This window comes from Musca autumnalis, unplaced genomic scaffold (genome assembly GCF_047663935.1).
Source record: "Musca autumnalis isolate F117 unplaced genomic scaffold, ASM4766393v1 scaffold_3, whole genome shotgun sequence".
Taxonomy (NCBI): Eukaryota; Metazoa; Arthropoda; class Insecta; order Diptera; family Muscidae; genus Musca; species Musca autumnalis.
The window spans coordinates 166,384,473-166,403,422 of NW_027411866.1; the positions used below are offsets into that span (position 1 = coordinate 166,384,473).

At 35.3% G+C, this 18,950-nt stretch overlaps 1 protein-coding gene across 2 annotated transcripts in view; it reads left to right on the forward strand.

The window, feature by feature from the left end:
• Nucleotides 1-18,950, forward strand: part of shakB (Innexin family member shaking B) — a 1,117,028-nt gene that overhangs the window by 881,368 nt on the left and 216,710 nt on the right. The window lies entirely within an intron of this gene.

Sequence of the window (18,950 nt, forward strand, 5' to 3'; positions counted from 1 at the left end):
TCCCCGAGTAATGCAACAAAAATATATCCCCCTCTCTCAAAAAATAATTTTACAATCACAATTCTATTTCTCAACTTAATTATTTAATTTATAACACACAAATGAAAAAAACAATATTTTTATTTTTTTAACTACAACAAAATCAAAAAATTAATAATGTTATAATAAAAAAACGATTTCCGTATGAGTTTGTTCATCATGAAACCATGAAAGCGAATTGAAACTCGTAACAATAATATTGATATTGATAACAATAATATAAATCTACAACTACAACTACTACTTTCTACTACTAATACTACTAAAACTAATATTCCTATTATTATTAGAATAAGTCATCATATACATCCAGTCAACATAATGTGTTTCTACTTATTTGTTGTTTAATTAAATACGTTTTTTCTTTTATTTTTTCTTTTCGTTATAACGAAAATACTATAACGTTGATATTTTCACAAAACTTAGTTATGTGTGTGGTAAAATACTTAGAATGAAAAGAACAAAAAAAAACTTCGTTTGTATTAGGACAGCATCTGATCATAAAGAAATTTTTTAAAAATATATTTTTATGAAAAAAATAGAAAAAATATTTTCTGGTGAGAAATGTTTTAAAAGAAATATATAACTTTGGTTTGAATGATGAAGTTTTTCGTAATTTCCTATTGAAAATATTCCCTAAAACACAAGGATTATTTTTCTGATGAAAAATTAAACTAAAAAAATCGAATTTATGGTTCATAGACCCTGAGATCCTCTTAAAGTCAATTCAATGTCGACATACTGAGTCCTAGCTAATTGAATCATAAATTTTTTACGACTTTTTTTCTCGCAAACACCCCAAGTACTGCCTAATCGTCGTTTTATAAAATCTTATACTAGACAATCAAATTTTGAGTATTAACTGTAATTGGGACATAAGATGTAACTATAACATCAGCCTTTAGTACCATGTGGGGAATACTGCATTGATAACGACAACGTATTTTTAAGAACGATTCAATGAAAAAAGTGCATGCACCAAAATCGATTTCTAAATGTTTGTTAAACTTCTTTTTGCATATTTCACTCGCAAAGTTAAAATTGTGCGCGTGTGTCTGTTTGTCTGGAGCGCATCATAACTTTTGAAAGCTCTAAAAACCCCTGTCTGGACTAGAATTGTGCCAAACGAACTATATGGAACTATCTAGTTCACTTCGCAGTTCCAATCGCCCACATTTTTGTATGAACAGACTGCGTATACTTAATATCACACGTTGCATTTTATGATGTTACTCATAGGTTTTGGAACTAGTACAAGGAACTAGATTACTCAACTCTAGTCAGGACCTACTAAAATTACTCATAGGCAACATCGTACAATTTCTTCCAAACGTGCACACATCAAGTCCATGTTTCCAAAGGCTTTTTAATTGGAACGCCCGCCCAGTAATGGCAATACCACTGATCTACTTATTAATACCCCTCAACATAATAGGGAGGGTATAATTATTTTTGCCATTCCATTTGTAGTACATCGAAATATTTGTCGGAGACCCCATAAAGTATATATATTCTTGATCAGCATAAAATTCTAAGTCCAAGTAGCCATGTCCGTCAGTCCATCCGTCTGTATAAATCAAGATACAAATCGAAATACAGGATAAAGCTTTATAATTTTGCATAGGAAAATTGGCTATATCCGCCCACGTTTTGATATAGACCCCTAGAACGCTACCTCCCGATTTTCGGTATTTTGAAGGTTTTAGCCTCCTTATAACCCTCAGTAATGTTGGCGACATTTCCTGAGTATTTCAGCCATGTAAAACTTCTCTTCAAGTGGCGTCTTAAGACACGCCGTTCGGACTCGGCGATAAACTGTAGGTCCCAAATCATTGAGCTCATATGAATCGGGGTGCACTCATTGATACGAGAGAAGTCTCCCTTGTCCCATCTGGGATGTTTGTGGAACAATTATTATTATTAGTTATTTTTGTCATTTCGTTTTTAATACATCGAAATATTCGTCGGAGACCCTATAAAGTATATGTATTATTGATCAGCATAAAATTCTAAGCCCAAGTAGCCATGTCCGTCCGTTGAAATCAAGAGACAAATCGAAATTTTTAGGATAGAGCTTTATAATTTTGTATAGGCTGTTTGACATTGAAAATGGGTTATATCCGCCCACTTTTTGATATAGACCCACCATAGAACGCTACCTCCCGATTTTCGGTATTTTGAACTCCGAAATGGGTGAAAATTGGTATTTAGTTTTCGTTGGGGGTGCAAAATTTTACATCTGAAATATGTCGGTATAGGTCCACGTTTTCATATAGCTACCATAGAACCGTACCACCCGGTTTTCGGTATTTTGAAGGTTGTGGCCTCAATATCCCAACGAAATAGCTGACATTTTGTAGTTTGTCTTCATTGGGGGCATACAACTTTCGACTTGAAATTTGTCGGTATAGACCCACGGCTTTATATAGCCCCCATAGAACGATACCTCCCGATTTTCGGTATTTTAAAGTTTGTGGCCTCAATATCCCATCGAAATAGCTGAAATTTGGTATTTGGTCTTCGTTGGGGGTATTAAACTATCCACCTAAAATGTATCGGTATGACTCCACGCCTTCCCATAGTCTCCATAAAACGATACCTCTCGATTATCGGTACTTTCAAGGTTTTACCTCCTGTTTTTGTATTTTTTTTATTCTTCTCACACGAATTGTCAAATTTTGTAGATCGATTTACTCGCTTTAGCGCAAATGTAAAGCGCTGATTTTTAAATGAGGAATTCTTAGCGATATATGGAACGGGTATACGAACAATTAGGTATGTATGTCTTCAGGGGATGAGCTATGGACGCCTAAATTATTACGAATATAGACGAATGAACAGAACTAAGTTACAAAAACAGGGGGTTAGTCCCAATACCCCACCGAAATGGTATTTAGTCTTCGTTGGGGGAATAAACCTTTCCACCTGAAATTTGTCGGTATATGTCCACGTCTTCATATTGTCCCAATTGAACGGTATCTCCCGATTTTCGATATTTTGAGGTTGTGGCCTCAATATCCTAAAAAAAGCCGAAATTTGGTAATTAGTCTTCATTGGGGTATAAAACCTTCCACCTAGGAATTATCGGTATATGTCCACGTCTTTATGTAGCCCCTATATAACGGTACCTCCCTATTTTCGATATTTTAAGGTTGTAGCCTCAATATCCCACCAAAATGGCTGAGATTTGGTATTTAGTCCTCGTAGGACTTTCCACCTAAAATATGTCTTTAATAGGCCCACGCCTTTATATATCCCCTATAGAACGATACCTCCCGATTTTCGGTATTTTGAAAGTTGTGGCCCCAATATCCCACCAAAATAGTTGAAATTGGTTATTTAGTTTTCGTTGACGGTATAAAAGTATCAACCTAAAATTTTTCGGTATAGGTCCAGATCTGCGTATCAATATCCCACAGAAATAGTTGAGATTTGGTATTTAGTCCTCGTAGGACTTCCCACCTAAAATGTGTCTGTAATAGGTCCACGTCTGTATATATCCCCTATGAAGCGATACCTCCCGATTTTTGTTATTTTGAAAGTTGTGGCCCCAATATCCCACCAAAATGCCTTAAATTTGGTATTTTGTCTTCGTTGGCGGTATAAAACTATCAACCTAAAATTTTTCGGTATAGTTCCAGATCTTCGTATCAATATCCTACCGAAATAGCTGAGATTTGGTATTTAGCCCTCGTAGGACTTTCTACCTAAAATTTGTCTGTAATAGGTCCACGTTTTTACATAGCCCCTGCATACGGTACCTCCCGATTTTCTGTATTTTAAGGTTGTGGCCTCAATATCCCACCAAAATGACTGAAATTTGGTATTTACTATTCGATGGCAGTAGAAAACTATCAACCTGAAATTTTTGGTATAGGTCCGATCTTCGTATAAATATCCCACTGAAATGGCTGAGATTTGGTATTTGGTCCTCGTAGGACTTTCCACCTAAAATGTATCTGTAATAAGGCCACGTCTCTATATATATCACCTATAGAACGATACCCCCGATTTTCGCTATTGAAGGTTGTGGTCCCACCAAAATGGCTGAAAATTGGTATTTAGTATTCGTTGGCGGTATAAAACTATCAACCTGAAATTGTTCGATAAAGGTCCAGATCTTCGTATCAATATCCCACATAAATGGCTGCGATTTGGTATTTAGTCCTCGTAGGACTTTCTACCTAGAATTTGTACCTCCCGATTTTCTGTATTTTAAGGTTGTGGCCTCAATATCCCACCAAAATGACTGAAATTTGGTATTTACTCTTCGATGGCAGTAGAAAACTATCAACCTGAAATTTTTCGGTATAGGTCTAGATCTTCGTATAAATATCCCACTGAAATGGCTGAGATTTGGTATTTAGTCCTCGTAGGATTTTCCACCTAAAATGTGTCTGTAATAGGTCCACGTCTTCATATAGCCCCCATAGAACGGTACCTCCTGATTTCCGGTATTTTGGAGGTTGTGGCCTCAATATCCCACCAAAATGGCTGAAATTCGATATTTAGTCTTTGTTGGCGGTATAAAAATCAACCTGAAATTTTTCGATATAGGTCCAGATCTTCGTATCAATATCCCACAGAAATGGCTGAGATTTGTTATTTAGTCCTCGTAGGATTTTCCACCTAAAATGTGTCTGTAATAGGTCCACGTCTTCATATAGCCCCCATAGAACGGTACCTCTTGATTTCCCGTATTCTGAAGGTTGTGGCCTCAATATCTCACCGAAAGTTGTTTAGTCTACGTTGTTGGTAAAAAACTATCCACCAGAAATTTATTTGTATATGTCTTTATATAGCCCCCATAGAACCGCACACAGAACATTTTCGGTATTAAGTGCCTATCATCAGTTAGAATATTATTATCTTCCAAGGAATTAGACTTAACGGAGATGAAGAGCTTAAGGCCTGGGTACATAAGCTGCCTCGCCTCATTGCCTTGATTTCCTGCTTCATTCCTGACATAATAAAAATAAAAAAATGAAGAAGGCCGAGCAAATTTGGAACTGGGTTACACTTTCCTTTTTTATTATTTTATCAGAAGCAAGCAAGGCAAGCAGGTAAGGCAGCTTCTGTACCCAGGCCTTTAGTAGTTACTAATTTTTCATATTGACTTCGTGGTGGAGGGGATTAAAAGTTCGGCTCGGTTGAACTTAACGCCGTTCTTACCTGTTTTTTACATTATAATGTAAATACTCCGACCTATGACCCCTACTTCCTTATTATTTTCTGGTCGCTTATCATTCTGGCTCGACGGTCTGGCTATCTTTTCTTTCTCTGTTCTTTTCCTCATTTCCATCCTATAATGGGATATGATTTGCCATTTCGCTGATCGCAATTAGGATCGCAACATCTTACAATTGAGTGGAGGATGACGTATTCACAACACTCACTGGCTAATCTTTGCTTCATCAAGGTAGTGATCCTAGGCGAAGTTTACTTTTCGAATCGACTGTACGTCCAAAACACCCGATGACTGACCTGCATCCATAAAATTTTTGAGAAGCCTATCAACATCTGGTCGTTGTGTGAAATTTTATTTTGGAGCGTTATGTTTTCGATAGCCTCCTTGCCAATTTTGGCATTATAAATATACATTTGGTTTTTTCTCCTTGTCTTCGGTCCGGGCATGGACGCAAACTGACAATTCAGCTGTTATCAGATTTGTCGCTTGTTCTATCCTCCGACTATTTTCAGAGCAGTTTAAGAAGTGCATTACCTTAAAGATTTGCATTGTTGTCTTTACTGTTTCATGTCGGTAATATTGCCCTTTATGCTACAATTGTATTAAAATATTATCTTCCTCACATTCTCCATTAAGAGTTTGGACAATCCAGTTGCAGGTTCGCTGATAATAAAAGCCGAGTGGTGGAATCGTCAATAGTAGGTGGATTCGTACGTCTTTTCTTTTGTTTTTGAATAGTAAGGTATAAACCCATGGCTCTTAAAGCGATTATTGGTGGATGTTGTAATGGATGTTTTAGGGGTCCATAGACTCCTGCCAAGCCTATCGGCCTTCCCAGCTAACCTCTCTATTTATTAGCCATTTCTCCATATGTCATATCAATGAGTGCGCCTCTATTCATATTACCTCAATAATATGTCGTCATCATTATGCTGAGTTGTATTTTTGTCACCGTTGAAAATTTGACATTGCCTGGCCTGGGGAATTGGTTTCGTGCATTCGTAGTGCAAGGCGGGTGTTCATATTATTGCACCACGATGGCACCGAAAAACAGTCGCAAAAAAATTAAAATCTAAAATCCATGATTATATGTATCTTCACGGCTATAGCTGTAACTAGCCCTCAGTACTTACAAAAATATTTACAATTATTATTCAAATATACTTGCTTATTTGTTCTTAGAAAATGAAAAATATATTTAAAAAAAAAACAGGATTTTTAATCCATCGATTAAAAGAAAATACTCCCTTTTATACCCCAAACTTCATCTAAAAACCAAAGTTATATAAAAAAACAAATTCTTTTCTCACCATTCTCATAATTTTGTACATAAAAGTGAGCATCTCATTTTAAAAACTGAGCGAGTGAGCGAGCGAACGAACATGTGATATTCGAAACGAATTTTGTAACGAAACACAGAGTAAACGAAAACTCTACAAAAAAGTAACAAACGACAATTAATTTGAAAAATGCTAAATGCAAATCAAATGGACAATCATACAACAACCAAAAAAAGGATGTCATCAAAACATCGTCAGAGATAACATCGAATTGAATATCCAAACAAACAAAAAATAAGAAACCCCCATTCCCACTCACTAACCAACTAAGCATCGTAAGGTCTCATTAGTGTAGTATGCATTCGTCAACGTATATAAAAAACTCAACATTTTGGTTGAAAATCATTTCTTTCACATACTATTTGTCCTTTATCTCTATCTACTTTGTTGGTTTCAACTTTTCATCTTAGTTGAAATATTCTCTTCATATTCATCGTAACTTTTTTTTGGTTTATTACTTCTGGGTAAACAAAGCAAAAATGCAAAAGAAAAAAAAAAACAGGGAAAACAAACGAAAATTAATATGCAAGCATTTATCATCATACAGTGTTAAAAAGAAATAAAAAGAATAATACCACAAATACACAAACAACACAAAAACTCGTAATAACATAAATCCGGAAAACAAACACCTTAATACCCAACAGAAAACAAAATTAACAGAAATTACCACAAAATAGAATACCAAATTTAATTAAATATTCAACATTAAGGAAAAAAGGAAATTTCTATCCTTTTTGGGGGGGTGAATTTTCAACAGAAAAATATTTCTTACCTCTTCCTGCTTTAATGAAGAACAAAAAAAAACAATTACATCATGAAAGAAGAAATATTGTTTATAACACAAAATATACACACAAACATAAAAATCTTATATATTACCACAATATGAAACCGAAATGTAAATCTCGCCGTATCTCATGTTGCCACCAACTCATTAATGAATCTGGTATTCTTGTACTTATTTTACATTTCGTTTTATGTCCAAAGATTTTGTTTTTCCTTTATTTTTTTTCGTTTCATTGTCGTCGTTTATTTGTTAACAAGAATTATTCTTCCATAAGACGCCATAATAATATTTGTAGGATTTACTCTTGGATTTCTGTTTATTGTGTGTGTGCGTTCTGTTTCTTTTTTTTTTACCTTTCCACCAACAAACACTTCATTGTTTCTGTACAAAACTCATTCCCTTTTTTACTTATTATGGTCATTGCTATGCGTTTTCAGTTTTTTTTTTCAATTTGGTTTGAATGGATTTAGTTTTTGTTTTGAACGCATAAATTTTCCACAATATTTTCTTTTTGGGCTTATCTTTCCTTCATTTGTTTAGGATGTTTTATTTTTGTTCTTCTCTTGGTTTAAATCTGTTTCCGCTTTTTAATCTAACTTTAGCTTATGCTAAACAAAGCATATTTTACAGCTTTTTAAGGAAATGAATTTTTTCCTCCGGATATGTCCAACCAACCAGGTGGTAAATTGAAAATTAAATTTCGTTTCTAAATTGTATAAAACAAAAAGGATTTTTATATGCGGACAAAAGACAATGGATGGAACTAAAGGTGCGCTTAGTATTGTTGGATTTTAAGGAAAAAGAATATACAGAATTTTTATATATCCCACCTGTTTAACAAAATGGTAGTAACTCAAAATTTTGATTTTTAATTAGTTTTTCGTTAGAAACGGGCTTTAATGACCAATGACGCAAGTGAAAAAGGAAAACCGACGATACGAACCCACACAACCACAACTATGTGGCATGACATGTTTCGCCTTTTGTAGAGGCTTTTCAGACATATCGGCTGTGAAGCGGCTTCGCTATTATCTAACTTTTTCTCTTTCAAAAGGCAATTTGTTTTTCACAACGCTGAATATTTGTTCAATCATTGTATGGCTTTCATGACAAACGCTTAGCGAAGTCTTTGAAAGTTATGACTCATATTAGTTGGCTCTGAACACTAACACGCAGTGACAACACTTTTTTCCATATGTTTTTAATGACGTGGGTTCGAGAGCAAGCCTGGCTCAAGCTGATTTTATTTTTTTATTTGAAAATTTTATTAATTGTTAATTAATTGTTCGTTAGAAACCAGCTTTAATGACCAATTTTGAAGTTTTCACTTTTTATTATAAAACGATACATAATGATCAACTCCAGCCACTGTAAAAATGTCCCATTATTTTGTCTTCTATTTGGTCAAAAAATACGGATATGCTGCTCGTCATGTCTTCAGAGTTACTAGTAATGTATCAACAGTTTTTTACCTCTACTAAAGAATAAGAAATTTTGAGTTACCACCCTTTTGTTGAAAAGGTGCGATATTTAAATAAAATAAAAATTATTCCCAAAACTACATTTGACTCCATTTTTCAACAATTACCCCACTATTGGCTTTGAAAACCAATAAAAGAATATCCTTTAATGGAACTCAGGCCCATAAAAATACTCTTTTAAACTTGAGAAAATAACTTTGAAGGCCAATTAAAATATTATCAAATTTTACTTACACGTCTACTTATCCCCAAAAATGTTCGTAAAAACTAAACAGTAGTACGATTCTCTAACACATTTTTGAGTTACCGACAAAAATCGGTAAAATTAAAATGCTTATAAATTCAGTAATTAACAATATTTTTCGGTAAGTTAGCGAACAGAAGAAAGTAGCCGTAAAGATCTACCGATAACAACAGTGTTGTCAACTTTCATTTGAACTTTTCACTCATAATTTTGCGTTTTAATTTTACCGATTTTTGTCGCTAACTCAAAAAATGAGTTAGAGAATCGCACTACGAGTACAGACCTTAACCAATCAGACTGCCGCTCAATATCCATTTCCATTTTTTACCCTCATGCTTTAGGCTAACGAGGATACATACACTTTAATACGATTAAAAATGTGTCTCATTGAAATAATGGTTTAGGGCCCCAAGTATTTTTGCATGATATCAGTTTCCGGCAATTTGGAGTCGATTTATGTCTGTGTCTGTCTGGCTTTTTGGTGCACACTATAACTCTCAAACGAGTCAGTCGGTGATCAATTAAAATGGTTGTCTGACACGATAATTATCGAAAAATCTGCGTTCCTAAATGTCCCAATATTTAGGGCCACTCCTTCACAAGCATTCCGTACAAATTTCTTTGTTGTTGTAAAAGCATATCTCCAGGTTAGTTGAGTAGGTTGGCAGGGCAGTTGATAAGTTGCAGCGTGACGTGTGGGACTGTAGCGCATGACAGGCAGTTGTTTTGCACGGTGTAATTAATCCTTGCCCTTTAGGAATTCAGGCGGCTGTACCATCCCGAAATATGGTGAGACAAAACTACTCTGGATTGTTATGAGTGCTAAGGTTTTTCCGCTACTATAGATGGGCTATGTACTCCCTAGACCACATTCACACGATAATTGCGTATGGCACCTACAGCTGCAACTGCGAATGCAATGATCTAGGGGTTGTCTTTATATATCCTCCACCATAGTATGGAGGGTCTATTAAAATTGTTTTTCTGTTTGTAACACATCGAACTAATCATTTGCGACCATATCGACACCTCCAAATAATAGTATGCTAAGTTTAAAAAGTGAGTTTTGCAGAAGAAGCTCTCAAAGTTTGGAAATTTTTTTGAACTTCAGTACTATGCTAAGTCAAAATTTGTTTATAACTTCTGTTCGGATTGACCGATCATTACTAAAATTAGACAGAATTTAAGTTAAAGGACGTTCGACACCTCCAAATAATAGTTTGCTAATTCTGAAAAGCTAGTTTTGCAGGACAAGCTCTAAAAGTTTGGAAATTTCTTTGACCTTCAGTACTATGCTAAGTAAATATTTGTTTATAACTTCTGTTCGGATTGTCCGATCATTACCAAAATTTGACAGAATTTAAGTTAAAGGGCGTTAAATATAAAAATGTAAAGAACTTGAAAACATGCTAAGTCGACTTAGCATACTGTTGTTTGGAGGCGTCGATATAAAGTATATCATATCGACGCCTCCAAACAATAGTATGCTAAGTCGACTTAGCATGTTTTCAAGTTCTTTACATTTTTATATTTAACGTCCTTTAACATAAATTCTGTCAAATTTTGGTAATGATCGGACAATCCGAACAAAAGTTATAAACAAATATTTACTTAGCATAGTACTGAAGGTCAAAGAAATTTCCAAACTTTTAGAGCTTGTCCTGCAAAACTCGCTTTTCAGAATTAGCAAACTATTATTTGCAGGTGTCGAACGTCCTTTAACTTAAATTCTGTCTAATTTTGGTAATGATCGGTCAATCCGAACAGAAGTTATAAACAAATATTGACTTAGCATAGTACTGAAGTTCAAAAAAATTTCCAAACTTTGAGAGCTTCTCCTGCAAAACTCACTTTTTAGACTTAGCATACTATTATTTGGAGGTGTCGATATATTCTTGATCTGGATAAAATTCTAAGACCATCTAGCCATGTCCGTCTGTCAGTCAGTTGAAATCACTCTAGCATCCGTAATAACTGAGATAGAACGCTAAAATGTTGCACTAGATTGTATTTTTTCTATAGACAGGTGAAGTTCGAAGATGGGCTATATAGGTCCACGTTTACCCCCCATATAACGATAGCACCCGATTTAAGGTATTTTGAGGATTTTAGCTAAATTTTGTTTACCTAACTAGCTGAAATTTGGCATTTAAGGTTCCAAATGTCCAAGAAAATTCTTCATTAAAAATTGCCAAGGTAGGTCTAGGTTTTGGTAAAGCCCCCATATAACAGTACCACCCGATTTACGGTATTTTAAGGCTTTTAGCTACATTTTCTGACTGAATTAGCTGAGATTTGACATTTAAGGTTCCCAATGGCCAAAAATTTCCCCACTAAAAACTACCAAGATACGTCCACGTTTGGCTAAAGCCCCCATATAACTGCACCACCGTGTTCAGGTATTTTATGGCTTTTAGCTACATTTTCTAACCGAATTAGGTGAAATTTGACATCTGATATCAATATAGGTCCTCATATTGGTATAGCTCCCAAAAAACGGTACCTCCCGATTTAAGGTATTTTGGGAACTTTGTCTAATTTTTTTTACCCAACTAGCTGTAATTTGACGTTTGAGGTTCTCAGTGTTTCCGAAATTTGCCAATAAAAGTCCATGTTTTGGAGTAGCCCCCATATAACGGAACACGGCATTTTCGGTATTTTTAGAATTTAAGGTACATTTTTTAACCAAACTGGCTGTAATTTGACACTTGAGGTTTTCAGGGATCACAAAACTTCTCCACCAAAAATCGTGCACATTGGTCCAAGTTTTGGTATATACCCCATATAAAGGTACCCGTTGAAGACATTTTTTGACCAAATTTAGGCATTTGGGGTATCCGTGGTCGAACAATTTTATTTTATTCCATTCCATTCTAGTTCAGAATATTTTATGGTGGAGGGTATAAAAAGTTTAGCCAGGCCGACCTTAATGTTATTACTTGTTTATCATTGGAACACTCCCTCTAGATCATGGAGATCGCTTTTGACATGTCTGGGTGGGGGATTCTTATCCACCTATCCTGTGGCATGCGTGGACGAAGTAAACATGATCTCGAAAAGGAAAAAAGATTTGGACCATACTCTGCAAATCCTGAAATATCTATCAGACTTAGATGAGGTTCCAATATGGACTCAATCGGTCTTCTTCTTCGGGTACCTCCCACACAAAATTTCGGATGGGAGTAACCGATTTGGACCATACTTTACACAACCCAGTATATCTACCAGATATATATCAATTTCGAATATGGCCACTCCTTCGGGTACCTTCCACATAAAATTTCGGATAAGTTCACTTTAAGACCTGATCTGGAATCACTTTGATTTTTGTTTAAGCAACTTGAATTCGCTGCCTTAATTACGACGGTAAAAGTTTTTTCAGGGGAAAGCGAAAACCCACTATGGCACCATATGTAGTTGCTGGAGAGCACCACAACTCTCGAACCGATCCACCGGTTTGATCCAAAATGGGGCCTTCTTCATATTTTGTCCGAACTTAGTTTCAGTTCGAATATAGGCAATACCTTCCATAATTTCTGTGCACGACATCTCTTGAACGGGAATACCAAATTAGTCCAAACTTTGGATCTCCTTATATTTTGTCCAAATTTAGTTTAACTTCTAAAATGGCCCATATCGGTCTTCTGCTTAGGGTACCTACCCCACAAAAGTTCAACACTTGTGTCTGAGTGCAGTTTAGAGTCTGTTCTAAGATCTTTCGGAAATGTATACCGATGTTGTTCATTGCGGTTCTGTTCCTTGCCGGCTGTTCTAATTGAATTCTCGACTAATATGTGTAGATATGACGTGCAGCGATGTTGTAGTGCTGTGCTGCTTAAGCAACTCATTCTGAGGATCGGATAACTATTTTTGATGCTGAGGAGTAGTAAAACCCAAATATTCTTTGCTACGGGCGACGAAAACGAAATCGGATTTTACGATTCTCCTATGCTGGCATCCTTGTCAGGCATTATTAGCGAGACCAGCCTATCCTCTTTCACGACTTATGGCACTATGTGGATGGCAAGCAACGGCGGTTGAGAGTTTCCGTTAGATACCAAACTCCCCACATATCCAGGTGGTTTTAGTCTAACACTTTAAATGATTTTGCATTCCTAATGACATTTGTTAATACGACGTTGTACTCTTCTCTTTGCCCAGTTACTCCTGGGGTGCTCGACAAATTATCGATTAAAACAACATGTGTATCTCAGGGTAATGGCGCCAAAATTGACTAGGGACCAGTCTTCTTTCTTTCCAGAGTTCAATAGTGACTTAACCGTGGCCCACAATTCAATAATTCCGTCTAAAATATTGCAACTCTTCAGATGATCTTGCCACTTGTTCTATCAACTTCTAGTGTCAGATCCCTAAGTGTGGGTTGGCTAGACGAATTTCATCACGCTCACTTGCTATTTCCTCCCGCTTCTGCAGGGAAATTTGGTCTCAAACCGGCACTCTCCGCTAATTCTGGTAGGGGTGTCCTCATTGACAGTGGAAAACCAGGAGCTATCAATCTGCTCATCCGTCGCTACACCCCTCCGGCAATTGACATGGACATGGGTCCTCAGCAGATACAATATTTATATTTGTTTGTACTAAAGTCCTTTGTTGTCTTAGTGGTATTTTTACAACGATATACCTATAGTCTCTACACTTTTTTCGACAATGACCAGAATGTTAAAAAGACCCGACCAAGTGGTATTTTTGCAATGCAAGAAGAATTATGTTTACTTTTGTGAAGTCTGTAATTCTGTCACGGGAATAATTAATCGTATTGTTTATTTTACCTACCCTACAAACACCTAAAAACAAACGCTGAAATTTTGCAAAACTTCTTTTGTCACCCACGAAAATGTAAATTATTTGTATTAATTATTTGTGATTTTAAGAACATTTTCTTAAAGACAGTCTGAGCAATAAACGTGGTTTTTTTTAATAATATTTTCTTTCTCTGAGCAATAAACGTGGATTTTTTACGAACATTTTCTTAAAGACTTTTGGAATATATTCTAGAAGACAATATTTCCCCTAGAAAATATCATTGGGTCCTCTAAAAAAATATATCTTAAAAATCCCCGTTTATTGTATTGGTCATGTGGTCCCCAGAAGATGATCTTTAAAAATCCCAGTTTATTAGTCAATGGGTCCTCCAAAAGATCTTCTTTAAAAATCGCCGTTTATTGGTCAGGAAGATATTTTTTAAAAATCCACGTTCATTGGTACTTTAGTTCTCTAAAAATGTTCTTTAAAATCCACGTTTATTGGTAATTTCGCTTCTCTAAAAATGTTCTTTAAAAATTCATATTTATTGAACCTTTGGTTCTCTAGAAAATATTTTTAAAAATTCACGTTTATTGGGTATTTGGTCTTCTAGAAAATATAATTTAAAAAATCCCGTTTATTGGTCATTGGGTCCTCTAGGAGATATTTTTTAGAAATCTAATCTCTCTAAAGTGTTCTTTAAAAATACAAGTTTATTGGTCCTTTGGTTCTCTTAAAAATTTTCCACGTTTATTGGTCCTTGGTTCTCTCGAAAATATTCTTTGAAAAATCCACGTTTATTGCTCGGAATATCCTCTAGAAAATATCATTTAATAATCCACTTGCGGCAAGGCTTCGAATTTTATACTTATACAGAAGTTATTGTAATATTTTAACTGCAAGTATTGCAATTATTCGACCAACCTTACCATCGAACTTTGATATTTCAATTGCAATGTTTTTTGCAGCAATATGGGTTTTCTCGTTCCAATTTGCAGTAACTTCCATGAATATCGCCTCCGGAAGTAATGGTCTTCAAAAGTAACACGTCGTGATAACATTTTCATATGTTGTCGAGGACGCTATTTATTTTTACAGTTAGAGATATGTTCATAGTCCATTTAGGTCCAGTACTCTTTTTTCTGGTCACTCACACGGTGATAGGATTGATGGCAAAAAATCGAATGCCTGCCACAATCGGTTGGATGTGTCTGTGAGGTTTTATTCTTGCGTATATACGATTTTGAGCGAATATTATTCTAACAGTTTTGCTGCTTACCTATCTTTCTTTAAAATCTAATATTAGCTCTCAAATGACAATAGCATAAATTTACATTTCAATATTAAATATTTTCCAATACCAAAACAATACATCTATTCTTTAATCGCTTTTAATTGAGCCATTATTGAGCCACCCATTATGCTGTTGTCACAGCTTCTTCTGACATTAAATTATAAAATAATTGTAATCGAACATAGCTTAATGAGATTGGTCTAATTATATCAATAAATACATAGCCAGGCTATGTGAATTAGAAACATTTGGAATCTTTAAGAATTTTGACTTTTTGTATGTTGCGCTTACTATTTTTTCTTTAATTTAAAAACTACTTTACCAAATATTTGTATTTTGATTTAAATTCCTGTGTCTCCCCAGATTCTGTTTATCTGTCTTTCTACTCGTTTTCTGTTATTCTCTTTGTTTATGTGTCTCTAAGTCTTCTCAAATGTCTTACGTGGTTAAGAAAATAAATCGTGTTTTTATTATTTGTTGGATTTTCAAAATGAAAACAGCCAACACGTCAGTACACAAAACATCTACAGAACTTTACTATAACAATTGTAAAAAAGTAAAGAAAAAAAGAAAATGTAACTCACAACACTTTTAGGTGACAACAACAAACAGCTAAACACATAATAACACTGCGTTACACCCAAAGCGATAATAAATGAAAGGGAGAAAAAAATACAAAATAGGGACTCGATGCGAATGATAAATAATGAAAGTGTTAATTTAGAAATGTATACAAGCACTACGTGCTTAATTTCCTTTCCTAACAACTTTACCCCGACCAACCCCTCCGCTCCAAATAAGCTCCCCCTCCACTTTAACTCTCTACATTACAAAGAACACCATCTGAGTTAAGATTTCTTTCATTCTTTTCTGTTTGTATATTACTTTTATTATTCATTTTTATGTTTTTACGTTTGTGTTTTCTTACTGTCCATTGTTGGTCGTCGTCGTCGTCGTTCAGTAAGATTTTTTTCCTTCGTTTCCTTCTTAATTATTACTCATCTATCTTTGTTAAGTGTTGTGAGTGTACGAAGCTGTATTCATTGTTAATGATTTGAAGTGTCCTTTGTTTAGTCTGCCAGTCTGTGATTTATAGAATTTCTGTTCGGTTTTGTTCTTTGTTTAAACTTTCCCCAACCCGTTTACTTTAGTTTGTATTTGTTGTTTTTGTGTGTATACAATGCATTTTTAGTTTTTTGTTAATTAATGTTAATAAGTTTTTTTTGTGTATAATTCATTTACTATATCAGTTAAAATCAATGTGGTTTGTAAATGCTAACCAATAGATATTCAGTTTTATATATGTACATTTTCGGATATTGGCGTTTTAAAACAAATTTTAGTACAAAAAAGATACGAGTGGTAAATAATACTTTAAGTTGTTGTAAACCCTTAAACTAAAATAGGAACAATCGTTTAAGTTAAGGCCTCGACACAGAAAACACTAAAGACCAAGTCCGACTTAGTAAAAAGATTTCAGAATCACATTTGAATTAGGTCGAACTTGGTCTTTAGTCATTTACCAGATATGACTTAAACAATAATGCCATGCTTCGTATGTGTCGAAGACTTTATGGCTCAACCTATAATTTATTGATGCAGCCTAATGACCGATGATTTTTTACTAGTGAAAAGGGAAAGCCGAAGATTCGAACCAACACACCCAACATTATGTAACGGGTTTCGCCTTGGGTAGCGGCTCATCAGATATATCGGCTGTGGAGTGCCTTCTCTGCCGAACTGTTTCTCCTTCAAATGCAATTTGTTTTTACAGTGGTGGATATTTGTCCACTCAATCTGTATGGATTCCATGTGGGTTCGAATCTTCGACTTTCCCTTTTCACTTGCAAAAACTCATCAGTCATTAAGCTTGCCTCCAACAATAAATTAATTAAAATTATTATTAAAAAGATCTTGGCCCTAATAGGCAAAATTTTTAAAGTTAAATTTTTTATCATTTTGGTTAAAAAAACTTCCAACAAATTGTCACAGTGTTTTTTTTTTTCTATGTGCCTCATCAAAAAAATGGTCTTGTAATATTTTGTCCAAGCTTAGATCAAGTTCGATGATGGGTCATATCGGTCCACTCCTTCGGGTAACTTCCCAGCAAAAGTGAAAAAGTTTCCCTAAAATAGAGCACACGATATATCCCCAATGGACCACAACACAAAATTTAATAGAAGAGAACAATGTCTTGTCATAGACAAGGTATTCTTATAGAAGAGTACAATATATTCTCATAGAAGACAAATGTTCTTCTCATAGAAGACCACAATGTCTTCTTACAATAGTAGGCAACAAGACCTACTAAAAAATATCATAAAAAACACAACACACTCTCATTGAAGACCACAAGGTCTGCAAATAAAAAATCTCAAAGTTTTCCCATATAAGACCAAAAAGTATATTTATAAGCGACCACAATGCGTTGTCTTGTAGTGGAACAGCAAAGACCTCTCAAAGAAGATAACATGGTCTTCAAATGGAAGACAACAAGGTCTTCAATAGCAGACATCAAAGTCTTCAATTGGAAGACCTCAAAATTTAATCATTAAAGACAAGAATGGTTTCTCATACAACACAACAAGGACTTTTCATAGATGACCAAAAAGCAATCTCATAGAAGACCAGAAGGACTTCTCATGAAAGACCAACATTTCTTTTTATAGAAGACCTTACAATTTTCTCTAAAAAGACCACAAAGTCTTCTCATAGAACACCACAAAGTATTTTTATAGGAGACCCCAATGTCTTGTCGTAGAACACCTAAAAATCTTCTCATAGAAGACAACAAGATGTTCAAATAAAAGAACTCAAAGTTTTCATATAGAATAACAAAATGCCATCCCATAGAAGACGACAGGGTCTCCTTATAGAAGACCACATTGTCATCTCATAAAAGACCGGAAGGTGTTCTAATAGAAGACCAAAAGATCTTCTCATAGAAGACCACAAGATCTTCTCAAAGAAGACCACAAGGTCTTCTCAAAGAAGACCACGAGGTCTTCTCAAAGAAGACCACAAGGTCTTCTCATTGAAGACCACAAGGTCCTCTCATAGAAGACCACAAGGTCTTCTCATAGAAGACCACAAGGTCTTCTCATACAAGACCACAATGTCTTCTCATACAAGACCACAAGGTCTTCTCATACAAGACCACAAGGTCATCTCATAGAAGACCACAAGGTCATCTCATAGAAGACCACAAGGTCTACTCATAGAAGACCACAAGGTCTTCTCATAGAAGAACACAAGGTCTTTTCAAAGAAGACCACAAGGTCTTCTCATAGAAGACCACAAGGTCTTCTTATAGAAGACCACAAGGTCTACTCATAGAAGACCACAAAGTCTTCTCATAGAAGACCACAAGGTCTTCTCATAGAAGACCACAAGGTCTTCTCATAGAAGACCACAAGGTCTTCTCATAGAAGGCCACAAGGTCTTCTCAAAGAAGACCACAAGGTCTTCTCAAAGAAGACCACAAGGTCTTCTCAAAGAAGACCACAAGGTCTTCTCAAAGAAGACCACAAGGTCTTCTCATTGAAGACCACAAGGTCCTCTCATTGAAGACCACAAGGTCCTCTCATAGAAGACCACAAGGTCTTCTCATACAAGACCACAAGGTCTTCTCATACAAGACCACAAGGTCATCTCATAGAAGACCACAAGGTCATCTCATAGAAGACCACAAGGTCTACTCATAGAAGACCACAAGGTCTTCTCATAGAAGAACACAAGGTCTTTTCATAGAAGACCACAAGGTCTTCTCATAGAAGACCACAAGGTCTTCTCATAGAAGACCACAAGGTC